This window comes from Arachis hypogaea, chromosome 11 (genome assembly GCF_003086295.3).
Source record: "Arachis hypogaea cultivar Tifrunner chromosome 11, arahy.Tifrunner.gnm2.J5K5, whole genome shotgun sequence".
Classification (NCBI taxonomy): Eukaryota; Viridiplantae; Streptophyta; class Magnoliopsida; order Fabales; family Fabaceae; genus Arachis; species Arachis hypogaea.
Window position 1 is genome coordinate 28,437,713 of NC_092046.1, and position 14,880 is coordinate 28,452,592.

The 14,880-nt window shown below is 38.0% G+C and overlaps 1 non-coding gene across 1 annotated transcript; it reads left to right on the forward strand.

Annotated features, from left to right (window-relative positions):
• The first annotated feature begins 12,700 nt into the window (after positions 1 to 12,700).
• On the forward strand, positions 12,701 to 12,808 carry LOC112725426 (small nucleolar RNA R71). Its single transcript, XR_003164536.1, has one exon. It is a non-coding gene; the product is annotated as a small nucleolar RNA R71 (small nucleolar RNA).
• Positions 12,809 to 14,880: the final 2,072 nt, after the last annotated feature.

Below are 14,880 nucleotides of genomic sequence, written 5' to 3' on the forward strand. Positions count from 1 at the left end.
GCAGAAAACTAGAACCAATTTCAAGAATCAAGAAGTCTTTATCAAAACTTAGAAGTATAAGTGGGCCAACTTGTTAAATAATTTACTGAGAGACCCAAAAATACTTTCTTTAATGACACTATTCCAAATACAAGAGAAGAATGCAAGGCCATTAATTTGAGAAGTGAAAAAATAGTGGGTAAAAAAGCCACAAGCAATGACAAAAAATCTGAAAAAGCCATGGAGGAAGCCAACAATCAAGAAGAACATGCTCCTACCCCTCCAATTCAAGCTCCAAAAGAGAAAACAACAAAAAAGGAAAAAGTGCAAGGAAACAAGTCTAGAATTCCATTCCCTTAAAGGTTACAAAAAGAGACCAAGGACAAGAAATTCTTTAAGTTCTTAGAGGTATTTGGAAAATTACAAATCAATATTCCTTTTGCTGAAGCCTTGGAGAAAATGCCACTTTATGTCAAGTTTATGAAGGAGTTGATATCAAAGAAGAGGAATTGGAAAGAAGATTAAACAGTAGTCCTCATCAAGGAATGAAGTGCAATCATTCAAAAGAACTTGTCCCAAAAATTGAAAGATCCTGGGAGTTTCTTAATTTCGTACACAATTGGTGAAATCACTATTGAATGAGATCTCTATGACTTGGGGGCTGGTGCACGGAAATTAAGTCCGCACAAATGAACCAGCAAGTGCACTGGGTCGTCCAAGTAATACCTGAGGTGAGTCAGGGTCGATCCCACGAGGATTGTCATTTTGAATCAAGCTATGGACACCTTGTAGATCTTAGCCAGGAGATTAGAAACGAGAGTTTGTTGAGATAAACGCATAAAACAGGAATAAGAATGAAATTACTTAATTTGAGTGGAAACAGTGATGAGAGAACGGCTGAGGCTTTGGAGATGCTTCATTCCTCTGGATCAACTTTTCCTACTCTCTTTCTCTAACTGTGAGTGATTCCTTCCATGGCAGGCTGTAAGTGATCAATGCCGTATGGTCGCGGCCACTGAATCTTCCTCCTTTAGGCCGAACGCTAGGTTTAGTGTGCGCCCAATCTGAAGGAAGGTGAAGCTCTTGCAGTTCATCCCCTTGATGATCCTACTCAAAATACCACAGACAAGGTCGAATCTTCCGGATTAGAGAATGATGTGCCTTTGATTCTAGCCTCTACCATGAAGACTTTAATCTCCCCATACCTCGGCTAAACTGGTGTCTCGAGAAGTCCCCAACGAAGTCGTGGATTAGCTGTCTAAGAGATGTATAATCAAGCTAGGGGTTCAGTGATCTCTGGTTCGGACTCACGCTAAACCCATGTAGAATGAAGATGATTGTCACGGATCATCCCATTCATAAGGTTGAAGAATGAAGATACATCTTAGAATAGAGTCACACACGAATTAAATAGAACAGTAGTACTTTTATTAATCCATGAAAATCAGCAGAGCTCCTAACCTTAACCTAGGAGATTTAGTGACTCATATTGTACATAATAGTGTTAAAAAATATGATATGCTGGAGAGTGATCCTAAACATGGTTGATCTTCTCCTATATATACTAGTCTAGTAACTAAGGATTATAGAAATATGATAAACTAGTCTATTAGTGCAAAAATCCACTTCTGGGGCCCACTTGGTGAGTGTTTCGGCTGAGTTTGAGTGTTTCCCATGTGCTAGTGTCCCTTAGGAGCGTTGAACTCTGGCTAGGGACCCCCTTTTGGGCGTTGAACTCCAGTTGCTCCCTTGTGGGCGCTGGACGCCAGGAATGGGGCTGGTGGCTGGCGTTGAATGCCAGTTTTGGGCCTTTATTTCCAAAACAAAGTATCGAGTATTATATATTTCTGAAAAACCCTGGATGTTAGCTTTTCATAGCTGTTGAGAGCGTGCCATTTGGACTTTTGTAGTTCCAGAAAAGCGCTTTTGAGTGCACAAAGGTCAGATCTTGACAGCATCTATAGTCCTTTCTCTGGTTCTAAATCAGACTTCTGCTCAAGCTTCTCAATTTCAGTCAGAAAATACCTGAAATCACCATAGAACACAGAAACTCAAAGTAGAATCCAAAAATATGAATTTTTCTCTAAAACCTATGAAAATATAATAAAACTTAAATAAAATATACTAAAAATTATATGAAAACAGTGCCAAGATGCGTATAAAATATCCTCTCATCAAAACACCAAACTTAAATTGTTGCTTGTCCCCAAGCAACCAAAAATAAAGTAGGATAAAAGGAAGATAAGGATACAATGAATCTCAGAGTTCTCAATGAACCTCAGTTTCAATTAGATGAGCGGGACTAGTAGCTTTTTGCTTCTGAACAGTTTTGGCACCTCCCTATCCAGTAAAGCTCAGAATGATTGGCATCTTTAGAAACTTAGAATCCAGATGATATTATTGATTCTCCTAGTTAAGTTCTTTTTTATTCTTGAACACAACTTCTTTAGAGTCTTGGCCGTGGCCCTAAGCACTTTGTTTTTCCAGTATTACCACCAGATACATAAATGCCACAGATACTTAACTGGTAAACCCTTTCGGATTGTGACTCAACTTTACTAGAATCCCCAGCCAAAGGTGTCCAGAGTTCTTAAACACACTCTTTTTGTTTTTGATCACGACTTTAACTGCTCAGTCTCAAGCTTTTTACTTGACACCTTCACACCACAAGCATATAGTTAGGAAACCAGCTCAGTTGAACTGTATAGGCTAAGATATTTTTTTAGGCCCTCCTAACCATTAATGCTTAAAGCCTTGGATCCTTGCTCTTGCCTTTTAGTTTAAAGAGCTACTGGCTTTTTGCTCTTGCCTTTTGGTTTAAAGAGCCATTTTTGGATATATATATATATTGCTGCTTTTTCTTGCTTCAAGAATCAATTTTTGGATTTTTCAGAGCATCAATAATATTTCACTTTTATCATCATTCTTTCAAGAGCCAACATTCTTTATTCCAATATCAAACATGCACTATTTATTCATACATTCAGAAAACAAAAGCAATGCCACCACATCATATAATTGAACTACTCTTAATATTAAATTCAAAATTTATGTATCATTACTGCTTCTAAAAAAAATCAAAGTTTTATTAAGTTCAATGAGATGATAAGAGGAACATTTTATAGCTAGTTGGAAAATAACAATTTAAATCCTAATAATACTCATGCAATACTTAAATTAAAAGACAGAAATTTAAATAAACATAAAAACTTAAAGACTACTATTGATCATGTAAATAAGAAATAGGAATTAGAATAGCCACAGAAATAGGGGGTGGAACTCAACCACCTTAATCATGGGAGATCTTAGGCTCTTCAGGGGATAATTTCTTACGCTTCAGCTCTTCTATCTCACGTCCTTGCTTCTCTTGTTCCTTGACCAGTTTGCAAAGCATGCTAGTATGATTCTTTTGTTATTCTCTTAACTAATCCAAGGTGGTTTGCAATTGTGTAACAGATGCTTCCAGCTGGGTCCAATATTCAATTTGAGGGATCTCTTAAGGCTTAGACGCCTTCCTTTTGGGTGGATCAACTGGCACTTGGGCGCTTTCCATCACCTGTTTGGTGATTGGGCTTTCTTCTGGGATGAAAGAATCTTTGATAATCATGACTCCAGCCTCTTTACACAAGCGAAAGATAAGGTTTGGATATGCCAATCTGCCTTGAGTTGACATCCTATTTGTCACCTTGTATAGCTCAAAAGGAATTATTTGGTGGACTTCCACCTCATTCCTCATCATAATGCAGTGAATCATCACAGCCCTTCTGATGGTAACTTCAGAGCGGTTGCTAGTAGGGAGTATGGAGCGCCCAATGAAGTCCAACCAACCCCTAGCAACTGGTTTGATATCTACTCTTCTCAGTTGGTTTGGGTTACCTCTTGTGTTATTGACCTACTTAGTTCCAGGCAGACATATGTCTTCTAGAATCTTATCCAACTTTAGATTAGCTACCACCCTCCTGTTAAAGGATTCTGGATCATCCTTTTGGGGAGGTAGCTTGAAGATCTCTCTCATCTTGTCAAATTGGAAATAGAGAGTCTTCCCTTGCACCATGGTGCGAAAAGTATGGAATCCTTGTCCATCTTTCTTTTGCTTATCTGTCATCCACAGATTTGCATAGAATTCTTGGATCAATGTTATTCCAACATTAAACTCAGGATTAGCTAGAATCTCCCAACCTCTCTTTCAAATTTTTTTTGGGATCTCCGGGTACTCATCTTTTTTCAATTCAAATTTGGATTCTGGGATCACTGACCTCTTATTCATTATTTTGTAAAAATTTTCTTCATCCTGCTTTGGGTAGAATCTGAAAGGTTTGAAAACAACTACTTGGTTGTCTTCTTTCTTTTTTCTTGAAGTGGGATTTCCACTTTTTGGAGCCATGGAATTCGAATGGGGTAAGAAGGAAGGGCTCTCTCCACACCAAACTTAAAAGGTTTGCTCGTCCTCAAGCAAAAGAAAGGAAATTAGATAAAGAAGAGGAGAAGAATAATTCAAATGTGATGGGGAGAGGTAGCCGAATGGTATAAATAGGGATGGGGAGGGTGCGAATTTGAATTTTAATTGGACAAAAGATAAATAAGATATGATTCATATATTGATAAAAGATAGAAAAACATAAGTTTTTAAAATTAGAAGATATGAAAAAGATAAAAATATTAGAAAGAAGATATGAAAAAGATTTTAAAAAGATTTAGCAACGTATTGCAACAGATATGAAATTTTGAAAAAGATTTGAAAAAGAATTGAAAAATATATGAAGTTGTGAAAAAGATTTGAAAAGATTTTGAAAAACAAAAAATTGAAAAGATTTTAAATTTAAAATGAAATTGAAGTTGAAATATGATAGTTTGAAGAATCTTGTTTTAAAAGATATGGTTAAAGAGATAAGATATAGAAAAGATGTGTTTTGAAAAAGAAAAAAAATCAAAATCCTCCTTACCCTCCCTGATAGGCGTTGAACGCCCAGAATGGCATCCATTCTGGTGTTCAACGTGAAGCTGTTCTTCCATTATGGGCGTTGAACGCCCAGCCAGTGCCCACTGGCTGGCGTTCAACGCCAGTCTTGCCTCCCCTTCTGGGCGTTGAACGCCCAGCCAATGTTCCCTGGCTGGCGTTCAATGCCAAGTTTGCTGCACCTTGGGGGAGTTCAACGCCTAGCCAGTACCTCCTGGCTGGCGTTGAACGCCAGTCTTGCTACCTCCTAGGGGCATTCAACGCCCCTCCTTCCCTCTTGCCTGGCATTCAACGCCAGCAAGGGGCCTTCTCCAGGGTAGTCTGTTTTCTGCTCTGACTGTTTCTGTTTCTGTTCTAACTACTGCACACGATCACAAACTTAAAAAAATATGAAAATTAAACTAAAATAAATTTAAAATAGACGTGAAGGAAAACAAGAAAACATTAATTATTGATGGGTTGCCTACCATCAAGTGCTTCTTTAACGTCATTAGCTTGACGGTACTGCACTCATTCTAGTAGTAGTGTTGAGCCTCTTTGCTCAATTGCTCCTTCAAGGTAATGCTTGACTCTTTGTCCATTAATAGTAAATTTCAGGTCCGAGTCTTTACCTTGCAGTTCTATGTGCCCATAGGGTGATACACTTGTAACCACATATGGTCCCGTCCAACAGGATTTGAGTTTCTGGAAGTAATCTGAGTCTAGAGTCTAGAGTTGAAGAGCAGAACCTTCTGCCCTGGTACAAAGATTCTGAAAGAAATCTTTCTGTCATGTCACTTCTTGGCCCTTGCTTTATAAATCTTTGCATTCTCAAATGCAGCTAGTCGAAATTCATCTAACTCATTTAACTGGAGCAACCGTTTCTCTCCGGCTGCCTTTGCATCAAAGTTCAGGAGTTTAGTTGCCCAGTAAGCCTTGTGTTCCAACTCTACTAGTAGGTGGCATGCCTTCCCATACACCAATTGATATGGTGATGTTCCTATAAGGATCTTGAAAGTTGTTCTGTATGCACAGAGAGCATCATCAAGCTTTCTTGCCCAATTCTTTCTAGAGGTATTCACCGTTCTTTCTAGGATTCTCTTGAGTTTTCTATGTGAGACCTTAGCTTGTCCATTTGTCTGTGGGTGATATGGGGTGGCCACTTTATGGCGAACTCCATATCGGCTCAGTGGTGCACGAAATTGTGATCACACTTTTCACACATCCGTACAACTAACCAGCAAGTGCACTGGGTCGTCCAAGTAATAAAACCTTACGCGAGTAAGGGTCGATCTCACAGAGATTGTCGGCTTGAAGCAAGCTATGGTCATCTTGTAAATCTTAGTCAGGAGGATTCAAATGGTTATGGGGTTTTGATAATTAAAAGATAAATAAAACATAAAATAAAATAAGATACTTATGTAATTCATTGGGGGAATTTCAGATAAGCGTTTGGAGATGCCTTGTTGCTTCTGAACCTCTGCTTTCCTATTGTCTTCATCCAACCATGCGTGCTCCCTTCCATGGAAAGTTGTATGATCCTCTCGGATGAAAAATAGCAGGTACAGTTTCTACACGGCTAATCAACTGTCGGATTTCTCGTCTCGGATGAAAAATACCAGGTACAGCGACCGCACGGCTAATCATCAGTCGGTTCTCACTAGCGTCGGAATAGGATCTCTCTATCCTTTTGCACACTGTCACTGTGCCCAACATTTGCGAGTTTGAAGCTCGTCACAGTCATCCCTTCCCAGATCCTACTCAGAATACCACAGACAAGGTTTAGACTTTCCGGATCTCAGGAATGCTGTCAATTGGTTCTAGCCTATACCACGAAGGTTCTAATCTCACGGATTCGGATGCTCTGTTGTCAGAAGAGGCAATGCAAATCGTGGATTAGAGACCCAAGAGATTATACTCCGACTATCGTCCAATGACTACGTTGAACATAATGTAGACCGCTTGTGGTTGTCAGGCACGCAGATCTTGGCTAAGCGAGTAACGAAGATAGTGGGTGATTGTCACGGGTCACCCCTTCATTCTGACTTAACTGAATTAAGTACGAGAGTATATCTTGGAGAAGAAGTAAGCGTGAATTGAAAGAGAAACAATAGTACTTGCATTAATTCATGAAGAACAGCAGAGCTCCGCACCTTAATTTATGAGGTGTAGAAACTCCACCGTAGAAAATACATAAGAGAGAAAGGTCTAGGCATGGCCGAATGGCCAGCCTCCAATTCCAAAGGTCTAAGGACTAAACATCCAGAGATGATAAGATATAAGATATAATAGTAAAAAGTGCTATTTATACTAAACTAGTTACTAGGGATTACAGAAAATAAGTAACTAAGTGTAGATAGTGCAGAAATCCACTTCCAAGGCCCACTTGGTGTGTGCTTGGGCTGAGCATTGAGCTTTACACGTGCATAGGCCTTTTCTAGAGTTAAACCCCAGCTTGGATGTCAGTTTGGGCGTTTAACTCCAGTTCTGGTGCCAGTTCTTGCGTTTTACGCCAGAAAAGGGTTTCTGGTGGGCGTTTGAATGCCAGTTTGGGCCATCAAATCTCGGGCAAAGTATGGACTATTATATATTACTGGAAAGCCCAAGATGTGTACTTTCCAACGCAATTGAGAGCATGCCTATTGGGCTTCTGAAGCTCCAGAAAATTCACTTCGAGTGCAGGGGAGGGTCAGAATCCAACAGCATCTGCAGTTCTTTCTCAGCCTCTGAATCAGATTTTTGCTCAGATCCCTCAATTTCAGCCAAAAAATACCTGAAATTACAGAAAAACACACAAACACATGGTAAAGTCCAAAAATTTTATTTTTGCATAAAAACTAATAAAAATATAATAAAAAGTCACTAAAACATACTAAAAACTATGTAAAAACAATGCCAAAAAGGGTATAAATTATCTGCTCATCACAATACCAAACTTAAATTGTTGCTTGTCCCCAGCAACTAAAAACAAAATAGGATAAAAGGAGGAGAAAATACAATAAATTTCAAAAATATCAATGAAGATTAGTTTTAATTAGATGAGCGGGACTAGTAGCTTTTTGCCTCCGAACAGTTTTGGCATCTCCTTTTATCCTTTAATGTTCAGAATGATTGGCATCCATAGGAACTTAGAATTCAAATAGTGTTATTGATTCTCCTAGTTTAGTATGTTGATTCTTGAAAACAGCTACTTTATGAGTCTTGGCCGTGACCCTAAGCATTTTGTTTTCCAGTATTACCACCGGATACATAAATGCCACAGACACATAACTGGGTGAACCTTTTTCAGATTGTGACTCAGCTTTGCTAGAGTCCCCAGTTAGAGGTGCCCAGAGCTCTTAAGCACACTCTTTTTGCTTTAGACTACGACTTTAACCTCTCAGTCTCAAGCTTTTCACTTGACACCTTCACGCCACAAGCACATGGTTAGGGACAGCTTAATTTAGCCACTTAGGCTAGGATTTTATTCCTTTGGGCCCTCCTATCCATTAATGCTCAAAGCCTTGGATCTTTTTTACCCTTGCCTTTTGGTTTAAAGGGTTACTGGCTTTTTCTGCTTGCTTTTTCTTTTTCTTTCTTTTTTCTTTATTTTTCGCCTTTTTTTTTTGCAAGCTTTGTGTTTTTCAGTGCTTTTTCTTGCTTCAAGAATCAATTTTATAATTTTTCATATTATCAATAACATTTCTCTTTTTTCATTATTCTTTCAAGAGCCAAAAATTTTAACATTCATAAACTTCACTATCAAAAATATGCATTGTTCAAGCATTCATTCAGAAAACAAAAAGTATTGCCACCACATCCAAATAATTAAACTTTTTTCAAGATAGAATTCAAAATTCATGTACTTCTTTTTCTTTTTCAGAAAACATTTTTCATTTAAGAAAGGTGAAGGATTCATGGAATCATTCATAGCTTTAAGACATAGACACTAGACACTAATGATCATGTAACAAAGACACAAACATAGACAAAACATAAAGCGTAGAAACTGAAAACAGAAAAATAAGAACAAGGAAATTAAAGAACGGGTCCACCTTAGTGACGGCGGCTAGTTCTTCCTGTTGAAGATCTTATGGAGTGCTTGAGCTCCTCAATGTCTCTTCCTTGCCTTTGTTGCTCCTCTCTCATGGCCTTTTGGTCCTCTCTGATTTCATGGAGGATGATGGAGTGCTCTTGGTGCTCCATCCTTAGTTGCCCCATGTTAGAAATCAATTCTTCTAAAGAGGTGTTGAGTTGCTCCCAATAATTGTGTGGAGGGAAATACATCCCTTGAGGTATCTCAGGAATTTCTTGATGAGGGACTTCCTCATGCTCTTGTTGAGGTCCATGAGTGGGCTCTCTTGTTTGCTTCATCCTCTTTTTAGTGATGGGTTTGTCCTCTTCAATGAGGATGTCTTCCTCTATGACAATTTCAGCTGAATTGCATAGGTTACAGATGAGATGAGTGAAGGCTAACCTTGCCAAAGTGGAGGACTTGTCCGCCACCTTGTATAGTTCTAGAGGTATGATCTCATAAACTTCTACTTCCTCTCCATTCATGATACTATGGATCATGATAGCCCGGTCTACTGTAACTTCAGACCGGTTGCTAGTAGGAATGATAGAGCGTTGGATGAACTCCAACCATCCCATAGCCACGGGCTTGAGGTCAAGCCTTCTCAGTTGAACCGGCTTGCCTTTGGAGTCTCTCTTCCATTGAGCTCCTTCCACACAGATGTCCGTGAGAACTTGGTCCAACCTTTGATCAAAGTTGACCCTTCTAGTGAAAGGATGAGGATCTCCTTGCATCATTGGCAAGTTAAATGCCAACCTCACGGTTTCCGGACTGAAATCCAAGTATTTCCCCCAAACCATTGTGAGCCAATTCTTTGGGTTCCGGTTCACACTTTGATCATGGTTCTTAGTGATCCATGCATTAGCATAGAACTCTTGAACCATTATGATTCTGACTTGTTGGATGGGGTTGGTGAGAGCTTCCCAACCTCTTCTCCGAACTTCACGTCGGATCTTCAGATATTCACTCTTTTTGAGCATGAAGGGGACTTCGGGGATCACCCTTTTCTTGGCCACAACTTCATAGAAGTGGTCTTGATGGACCTTTGAGATGAATCTCTCCATCTCCCATGACTCGAAGGTGGAAGCAATTGCCTTTCCTTTCCTCTTTTTAGAGGTTTCTCTGGCCTTAGGTGCCATTAATGGTTATGGAAAAACAAAAAGCAGAGCTTTTTTCCACACCAAACTTAAAAGGTTTGCTCGTCCTCGAGCAAAAGAAGAAAGAAAGGAGGAGAAGAAGAAGAAATAGAGGAGATAGAAGGGTGTTTTGGTTTCGGCCAAGGGGGATTTAAGTGTATGATGTGTGAAATTGAAGGTGGTAAAGAGGGGTATTTATAGGGTAAGAGAGAGGGAGATCGTGTATGAAGGGGTTGGGTTTGGGAGGGAAATGTTTTGAATTTGAATGGTGAGGTTGGTAGGGTTTTTAGGGAATAGTGGATGGATGTGAGTGGTGAAGAGATTATGGGGAAGAGGGTAGGACTTGATAGGTGAATGGTGTTTGGGGAAGTGGTATTGATGTGATTGGTCAAGGGTATTTGGGAAAGAGTATTATGGAAAGGTGTGAAGAGGAGAGAGAGTGAGTTGGGGTAGATGGGGATCCTGTGGGGTCCACAGATCCTGAGGTGTAAAGGAATTCATGTCCCTGCACCTTTCTGGCATTTAAACGCCATCTGTGTGCCATTTCTGGCGTTTAATGCCATTTTTGCTACCTTTTCTGGCGTTAAACGCCAGGTTGATTCCCCTTTCTGGCGTTTAACACCAACTAGACACCCTTTTCTGGCGTTAAACGCCAGTCTATCTGCCAATTCTGGTGTTTAACGCCCAGAATGCTGCCAGACTGGGCGTTAAACGCCCATTTTGCTATCCTTACTGGCGTTTAAACACCAGTAAGCTTGTCCTCCAGGGTGTGCTATTTTTGATTCCGCTTTAATTCTGCAGCTATTTTTATGACTTCACATGATCATCAACCTAAAGAAAATATAACATGACAATGGAAAACAAATGTCTATAAAAATAAATATAATAAAATAACATTGGGTTGCCTCCCAATAAGTGCTTCTTTAATGTCAATAGCTTGACAGTGAGCTCTTAGAGAGCTTCACAGAGACTCAGAGCTTAATGGTGGCCTCCCAACACCAAACTTAGAAGTTGTGTGTGGGGGCTCTGTTTGACTCTGTATTGAGAGAAGCTTTTCATGTTTCCTCTCCATGGTTACAGAAGAAGATCCTTGAGCCTTAAACACAAGGTAGTCCTCATTCAATTGAAGGACTAACACTCCTCTGTCCACATCAATCACAGCCCTTGCTGTGGCTAAGAAGGGTCTTCCAAGGATAATGGATTCATCTTCATCCTTCCCAGTGTCTAGGATTATGAAGTCAGCAGGGATGTACAAGCCTTCAACCTTCACTAAGACATCCTCTACAAGTCTATAAGCCTGTTTCATTGATTTGTCTGACATCTCTAATGAGATTCTTGCAGCTTGTACCTCAAGGATCCCTAGTTTCTCCATTACAGAGAGTGGCATGAGGTTTATTCCTGACCCCAGATCACACAGAGCCTTCTCAAAGGTCATGGTGCCTATGGTATAGGGTATTAAGAACTTTCCGAGATCCGGTTTCTTTTGAGGTAATTTTAGTTGAACCAAAGCATTCAGTGCATTGATGAGCAATGGAGGTTCATCCTCCCAAGTCTCATTACCAAATAACTTGGCATTCAGCTTCATGATTGCTCCAATATACTGAGTTATACTTGCTCTTCAACAATATCTTAATCTTCTTCAGAGGAAGAATACTCATCAGAGCTCATGAATGGCAACAGTAAGTTCAGTAGAATCTCTATGGTCTCTATATGAGCCTCAGATTCCTTTGGTTCCTCAGGAGGTAACTCCTTAGTGGTCAGTAGATGTCCATTAAGGTCTTCCTCACTAGAAATCATTGCCTTTTCCTCCTCTATAGGTTCGGCCACTTTGGGTATATTTATGGCCTTGCACTCTCTTTTGGGATTCTCTTCTGTATTGCTTGGGAGAGTACTAGGAGGAGTTTCAATAACTCTTTTACTCAGCTGACCCACTTGTGCCTCCAAATTTCTGATGGAGGACCTTGTTTCATTCATAAAACTGAGAGTGGTCTTAGATAGATCAGAGACTATGGTTGCTAAGTCAGAGAGGCTCTGCTTAGAATTCTCTGTCTGTTGCTCAGAAGATGATGGAAAAGGCTTGCTATTGCCAAACCTATTTCTCCCACCATTATTATTATTGAAGCCATGATGAAGCTTCTGTTGATCCTTTCATGAGAAATTAGGATGATTTCTCCATGAAGGATTATAGGTGTTTCCATAGGATTCTCCCATGTAATTCACTTCTTCCATTGCAAGATTCTCAGGGTCATAAGCTTCTTCTTCAGAGGAAGCTTCTTTAGTACTGCCGGATGCAGCTTGCATTCCAGTCAGATTTTGAGAAATCATATTGACTTGTTGAGTTAATATTTTATTCTGAGCCAATATTGCATTCAGAGTATCAATCTCAAGAACTCCTTTCTTCTGAGTCATCCCATTATTCACAGGATTTCTTTCAGAAGTATACATGAACTAGTTATTTGCAACCATCTCAATGAGTTTCTGGGCTTCTGCAGGGGTTTTCTTCAGATGAAGAGATCCACCAGCAGAGTGGTCCAATGACATCGTGGACAATTCAGACAGACCATTATAGAATATACATAAGATGCTCCATTCTGAAAGCATGTCAGAAGGACACATTCTGATCAATTGCTTGTACCTTTCCCAAGCTTCATAGAGGGATTCACCTTCCTTTTGTCTGAAGGTTTGGACTTCCACTCTAAGCTTGCTCAACTTTTGAGGTGGAAAAAATTTAGCCAAGAAAGCATTGACCAAATTTTCCCAAGAGTTTAGGCTTTCTTTAGGTTGTGAGTCCAACCATATCCTAGCTCTGTCTCTTATAGCAAAGGGGGAAAGCATAAGTCTATAGACCTCGGGATTAACCCCATTGGTTTTAACAGTGTCACAGATTTGCAAGAATTTAGCTAAGAACTGATGAGGATCTTCTAATGGAAGTCCGTGAAACTTGTAATTCTGCTGCATTAGAGAAACTAATTGAGGCTTAAGCTTAAAGTTGTTTGCTCCAATTGCAAGTATTAAGATGCTTCTTCCATAGAAGTTGGAAGTTGGTGTAGTAAAGTCACTAAGCACCTTCCTTGCATCTCCACCATTGTTGTTGGGTTTGGCTGCCATGTCTACTTCTTTTTCGAAAATTTCTGTAAGGTCCTCTCCGGAGTGTTGTGCTTTAGCTTCTCTTAGCTTCCTCTTTAGAGTCCTTTCAGGTTTAGGATCAGCTTTAACAAGAATGTCTTTATCCCTGTTTTTGCTCATATGAAAAAGAAGAGAATAGAAAAGAAGGGGAATCCTCTATATCATAGTATAGAGGTTCTTTTATGTGAGTATAAGAATAGAAGAATAGAAGAATGAGGTAGAGAGAGAATGGGAGGAATTCGAACACAAAGAGAGGGAGAGTGTTTGAATTATGAGTAGAAGAGAAGTGTTAGTAAAAAATTAAATAAATAGAAAGAGAGGAGAGAGAGAGTATTCAAATTTTAAAAAGAGGGAGAAGAAAAATATTTTTATTTATATTTAATTAATTAAGTTAAAATTTGAAAATAAAAAAAGAAATAAAATAAAATTAGAATTTAAAATAATTAGTTAATAAAAAGGAATTTTGAAAAAGTGGTTAGTGATTTTCGAAAATTAGAAGTGGAAAAGTAGTTAGTTAGTTGAAATAAACAAGTCAAGTAGTTAGTTGAAAAAGATTTGAAAATAAATTTTGAAAAGATAAGAAGTTAGAAAAATATTTTGAAATTAAGTTTTGAAAAAGATATGATTGAAATCTATTTTGGAAAAGATTTGAAAAAGAAATTTAAAAAGATTTGATTTTGAAAATTAAAGTTGATGACTTGACTAACAAGAAACTAAAAGATATGATTCTAGAATTTAAAGATTGAACCTTTCTTAACAGGAAAGTAACAAACTTGAAATTTTTGAATCAATACATTAATTGTTAGTAAAGTTTTCGAAAATGTGAAATAAAAATAAGAAAAAGATTTTGAAAATTTATTTAAGAATTTCAAAAATATTAAGAAGAAAAATGAAAAAGATTTTATTTTTGAAAAAGATTTGAAAAGATAAGATTTTTAAATTGAAATTTTGACTTGACTAACAAGAAACAACTAATTTTAAAAAAATTTGACTAAATCAACCCAAAATTTCGAAATTTATAAGTAAAATAAGGGAAAGATATTATTTTTTATTTTTGAATTAATGAAGAAAAAGAAAAATAACAAAAAGACACATGACATAAGAATTTAAGATCAAAACAATTAATGCATGCAAGAACACTTTGAATGTCAAGATGAACACCAAGAACACTTTAAAGATCATGATGAACATCAAGAACATATTTTTGAACATTTTTAAGAAAATAAACACATGCAAGACACCAAACTTAGAAATTTTTAATGTTTAGACACTATGAATTTGAAAATGCATATGAAAAACAACAAAAAACACCAAACAAGAAAAATTAAAGATCAAGCAAGGAAAATCATCAAGAACAACTTGAAGATCAAGAAAGAACACATGATGAATTTTCGAAAATTCAAGAAAAATTAAAAACATGCAATTGACACCAAACTTAAAATTTGACACAAGACTTAAACAAAAAACACAAATTTTTTTTATTTTTATGATTTATTAAAATTTTGTATATTTTTCGAAAAATTTTTGGAAATAGAAAATAAAGAAATTCAAAAATTTTTAATAAGAATTCCAGGATTCTTGCAATGTTAGTCTAAAGCTTCGGTCCAAAAGAATTAGACATGGTCAAATGGCCAGCCAAGCTTTAGCAT